This window comes from Filicampus tigris, chromosome 1 (genome assembly GCF_054856515.1).
Source record: "Filicampus tigris isolate MCC_2025a chromosome 1, RoL_Ftig_1.0, whole genome shotgun sequence".
Lineage (NCBI taxonomy): Eukaryota > Metazoa > Chordata > Actinopteri > Syngnathiformes > Syngnathidae > Filicampus > Filicampus tigris.
In genome coordinates this window covers 26,584,941-26,590,940 of record NC_141217.1, presented here as the reverse complement: position 1 = coordinate 26,590,940, position 6,000 = coordinate 26,584,941, and positions in this window count along the sequence as shown.

Genomic DNA, 6,000 nt, shown 5'->3' with positions numbered 1-6,000 from the left:
TGCGACTGGCTGGCGACCAGTTCGGGGTGTAGTCTGCCTTCGCCCATTGACGGCTGGGATAGGCTCCAGCAACTCCCCGCGACCCTGTGTAGGATAAGCGGTTTGGAAGATGATATTTTTTCATTGTTTCGGCTCGTGCACCGCCTGCGTGTGACGTGAATAATCCGTTCTCGACGCCGATTGGCTGTTGTCAGCGAGGGATGGGCCGGGACCACATGGGTCGATTGAATATGCGGGACGGAGGGCCGATGCCCAGCTCTGGTAACAAGTGAGACAAAACGACAACTATGATGACAAGCAAGGTAACTAGTATGCAGTCCTCTGGCACCTTCCTTCCACTGCAGCCGCATTAAAATATCAATCAATTATGCGCAGTTAGGAGGCTTTGCTCACAAGCAAACCAAGCAAGAGTGTTGACAGAAGCAAACTTTCGTCACCAAAAGGAAGAGACACAGAACAGGACATTTTCAAGTGGACAGAGAATAGTTTTAAAATGCCATTGGCATGTCTTGTCTTTAGTGAGCAGACCAATGCAATGTTTTTGTTTATTTATTTATTTTAAACACACTGTATAAGTGCAGTTAAGATGCTAAATCTGATGGATTCCAAATGAGATTTGAAAGCACAAAGTGCAAAGGTCTCAACAAAGTAAATCTATAGGTGCAAGTCAGGTTTTGCTTTCTTTTGCCGCACACTGAGCAGCTTCAGTGGACTGATTAGGCCTGTGTGTGCAAGCTCAAGTGCACCTTCATTGTACCTAATGGAGACCAAGAGCAAAAATCAGACATCATCGCCCAGCTGCACTTTCCAGTTACTGGAAGATTATTTTAAAACTTCTTGGTGACGTCAGTGATCTTCTCTCACAGTAGAATTAAAATCTACATAATCTGGTAAATGTTCATTTTCAGCACACACAAAAAATCGCCTTGCATGGCAAACATCACAGATCTTGCAGCACCAGAGGCTCTAATTCCAAAAATGGTGTTGTGTGGGCTCACTAAGAAAATAGATCACACAGCCAGATAACCGGACAACCTGAACTCGCTGCTGTCAACCCACTTACAAAGCCTCTGTGGATGCGAGACCACTACATACACAGGACCAAACAGACAAATCATACAGTGGTAAATTACAGTCCTTCTCTAATATGGCAACCATATTAAAAAATACCTTCAAATTCTTTAGACCGGTATACAAGTTTATAATAAGGAGTGTCTCAAGTGTTGTCACGAAAAGATTTTGTAGCATGGTATTGTTCCTAACATTACCATTCAGAGTGCTGTGCAGTTCTTGGAAAAACACTATTACCGCTGTGAATGTTTACATGTGTACAGCTTAAAAGTTTCTTTCACTCTACAACCGTAGGGGAAAAACACATGCACACACACGCACAGGCACGCACGGTTGTTGCATTATTTGATTTCACTCATTCAATTATTTAACAAAAACAAACGCGTTTGGACAAAATATTTACCATTACTGTCAAGACACTGTCAACGGACGTATTGACACACACCTCCAAATGCTTACATTGAGTTAATGGCTGCAACAGACAGTCATGAAACAGCTTTTCATTACTTCCCATGTTGCTGTATTCTTTTTCTGAGCTACTGCAGATTTGATGAAAAAAAAAATGAAAAGGAGCCTCGGGCTACAATTTGGCTTATTTAGTAGCTACCATGTTGTGGTAATGGTACCTTTCCTTTGTTTGACATTATTGCTCAAGCTATTCTCATGAAAAAATTGCAGTGGCGGGCAGTGCCTTTTGGACATGGGCTTTCCCTCAGCACCCGAGGCCTCCCACCGACCCTGCTAACAAATACGTAATGAGGAAGTTCAGTGACCAAAGCCTCCCGTTCACAAATGCATTATGCTTGGGATAAACATTATACAATCATATTGTGGCTGGTCAAAATGCTAAGTGGCTATTAACTCTGGGAAACCAGTAGCCACAGTACCTGGTGTAGGGTGCATGACCAGATTTTCAAAATTAAAAACCAGGATACTAGAATTTGACTGAAAATAAAATATACAATAAGTTCTCACCAGGAACTATACATAACAAAAGGGTTTTGGTGTTAGTGAAAGTTTAGTCGGACTTGCCGATGGACGGTCGTTTAAAATTAGAGGCGGACTGGCATATAAAAAAAGGTGAATGATGGACAACAGAAGGGTACCCACGCTGCAGACGAATAACGGATGCTCAATTTTCGGTAAAATGCTCAGCCCTGGGGAATATGCCGCCAGAAAAGCTCAGCTTGCGTTGGGTTTGACAGGCAACTGCAGCATCAGGCTAGTAGGACTACATTTCCCATAGTTCTTAGATATGGAAGTAGAAAGTAGTTCTAAATCTGGTATGACGAAAACACGCCTGCGAGCGATTAGATGCGGATGAGAATAGGAAGGCAAATGTGAATGCTAAAGTAAATAATGTAACAGTTAAATTCCCTTTTAATTGCCTTATTGTATTAGTTGCTATGAAAACTGTCTAACTTATATACACATGGCCCAAACAATCTGCTTGCTGACTGGACTCATGTTTTTTTTTTTTTAATGGGACACCAGAATGGGACCTGCGTAACCTACCCTGGTGACCAATACAGTTAAACTGTTTATCTTCCATTTACAACGTTCAACTTCAAATCACTTTACTAACAGTAACAGTTCAGAATCATATTTTAGCACACACAAACTTAAAAACTTAAAACTTAAAACAATCAGAGATGGTTATACACAAACCACGAGTCCTGTATGGGAACTGAAGGATCTAAATCTATATGAATGGCTTTATATTAGCCAACAGGTGAACCACAAACCAATATGGCAATCACACATTTACGGACATCGCATAATCATTTAAAAGTGTTAGAGTCAGCGTGCTCTGATCTGACCATGGCACCAGCTGGAGAGGATCACCCCTACAGACAGGGCCAGCCAGGGACGGGGTAGTTTGTTATTGTTTGAATCATGACGATCTTGCTCAGCTAAAGTGTGTGTGTGTGTTTACCGTGGTTACCCCACGAGTTTGGGATGGGGGGGTTATTGAGCAACAGTATCAAGAAGCTATCAGGAAAAAAAGGATACCTACTTTTGAAAATTAAATTTCTTAAATTTTTTTCTCCCCCATAATCAATCTTCTTAATCTCAAGATTCAGACAAGGATTGGGTCCCAGATTATACATTTAGCAAACAAACCAGCTGTTTGCAAGTTCAGAGGAGCTGCTCCATGTCCCATCTCTGCATGGTACCGGTAAAAGAGGAGCAAAGAGGCAGAGGAGCAAGAGGCAGAGAAGCAAGAGGCAGAGGAGCAAGAAGCAGAGGAGCAAGAGGCAGAGGAGCAAGAGGCAGAGGAGCAAGAGGCAGAGGCAAAGGGCAAGGACAGAGCTGGGGAACGGGGGGAGCCAGCACCAGCCGCAGTGAAGCCAGGGATTCGCAACTTTTACCTGACCAGCCCGGAATGATACAGAAGTCGAGGACATCTTACCCCCACTGCCCATGTTCAAACCCCTGTGCCCCCCTAGTCCTCAGGTCATTAGTACAGTGTCATACACTGTACTGCAGATTTTTAAGAATAAGAATAAGGAGGCCTTTATTGATCCCACAGTGGGGAAATTTTCAGTGTTACAGCAGCAAAGATCACAGAGGTCACACAGAGAATTAATGTAGCCATTAATATATAACATTAACGGCAGACATTCAGGATCAAACCTATGTAAATATACGTAGTAACTATGTGTATATACACGTGTATATACACACCAACATACATCAACTTACAAATTATGAGGACCGCTCATTTTAACCTGTACATAATACAGAGGAAAATACTCTAAGTAAGTGACGGTGCTGCAGTGCTGCAGTGAAATGTAAAGAACAGCATTGGTTAAGAATAAAACTGGACTAACAGTAGTGGGGAGTGTTGAGTATTGCACGATATAAGCTCAGGTGCAGGACTGCACAATTGCACTAATGTCCGCCAGTTTAGAGAGACTACACAATGTTCTTGTTAAAGAGTCTGACTGCAGCAGGCAAGAAGGAGCGGCGGAATCTCTCCTTTGCACAGCGAGGGTGTAACAGTCTGTCACTGAAGGAGCTGTGGAGTGCTGTTAAGGTGCCCGGGAGGGGGTGGGCCGTGTTGTCCAGCATTGATGACAGCTTGGCCATCATCCTCCTGTCCCCCACTGAGTCTACAGAGTCCAGGGAGCAGCCCAGGACAGAGTCGGACCTCCTGACCAGTTTGTCCAGCCGCTTCTTGCAGAGAACTTCTGCAGGTGACAGGTAGGGGTGATGTAGTTGAAGTCCGAGGTGTAGAGGGTGAACAGGAAGGGAGCCAAGACAGTTCCCTGTGGGGCCCCCGTGCTACAGAGGAGCACGTCAGACACACAGTCCTGTGTCCTCACATACTGTGGCCGGTTTGTGAGGTGGTCCTGGATCCATGTGGTGAGGTGGTGGGCCACTCCCGCCTGCTCCAGCTTGTCTCCCAATAGGGTGGGCTGGATGGTGTTGTAAGCACTGGAGAAATCAAAGAACATGATCCTCACAGTGCTCCCCGCCTTCTCCAGGTGGGAGAGTGAAGTGTGGAGGAGGTAGATGATGGCATCATCCACACTGATGCCAGGCTGGTATTCAAACTGGAGTGGGTCCATTGAGGAGCTCACCAGGGGGCGCAGGTGGACGAGGACCAGTCTCTCCAGGGTCTTCATCAGGTGAGACGTCAGCACCACTGGTCTGAAGCTGTTGAGCTCCTTCGGGTGGGAGGGTCTTTGGCACCGGGACCAGGCAGGATGTTTTCCACAGCTGGGGGACTCTGCCCGGCTTCAGGCTAAGGTTGAACATGTGCTGGACAATTCCACACAGCTGGTCTGCGCAGGATTTGTGGAGCTGGGGGCTGATGCCATCTGGACCCGCTGCCTTCCTCGCCTTCATCTTCTTCAGCTGGTTCTTCACCTGAGATGTTGTGAAGGCCAAGGCTGGGCAGGAGGGAGTGGTTGCTGTCTGGTGTAGCTGGAAGCTGGAGACTGTGTAGAAAAGAGGGGAGGGGGTGACACACATAGCAGGAGGAGTAGGTGGAGGCTGCAGCAGGAGAGACTGAGTGGGGGCAGGCATCTGATCGAAACTATTGAAAAAGAGGTTCAGCTCATTTGCCCACTGCAGGTCCCCCCCCCAGTCCGGGTCTTGGGTTGTCTGTGGCCTGAGATGGTCTTCAGGCCCCTCCAGACTCCCCTGGCATTATTCTGCAGCAGCTGCTCCTTCATCCTCTTCCTGTAGGACCTTTTCCCCTCTCTGATCCTCCTACTCAGCTGGCGCTGCACAATCTTCCGCTCCTCTTTGTTGCCTGACGCAAAAGCCCTCTTCTTCTCTTTCAGAGAGCTTTTATGTCTGGTGTGATCCAGGGTTTGTTGTTGGAGGAACACCTTACTGTCCTAGTGGGTATGGTGTTCTCCATGCAGAAATTTATATAGTCTGTAACAGTGTCCGTTAGACTAATAATGTCTTCCCCGTGAGCCTCACTGAATACTTCCCACACGGTTGTGCTGAAGCAGTCCTTTAAGGCCTCCTCGGCCTCTCCAGACCATCTCTGAATCGTGCGGGTCACAGCTGGCTGCCTGCGAAACAGAGGTTTGTATACAGGCTGGAGAGCCACCAGGTTGTGATCAGCTTAGCCCAGTGGGGGTAGGGGCAGTGATGTGTATGCCTCCTTGGTGTTGGCATAGAAAAGGTCCAGTGTTTTATTGTCTCTGGTGTGGCAGGTGACATACTGTGTCAAAGAAGGCAGAGAGGAGGAAGGGGAGGCATGATTGAAGTCACCAGAGATGAGTAGCATCGCATTTGGGTGCTGTGTTTGTAGCCTGCTCACGGCTGCAGTCAAGACATCACAGGCTGTGTCGCCGCTGGCAGCGGGGGGGACGTAGACAGTTGCCGCGATCACATGACTAAACTCTCGTGGGATATAGAATGGCCTCATGCCAACAGCTAGCAGCTCAATATCCCTGCTGCAAA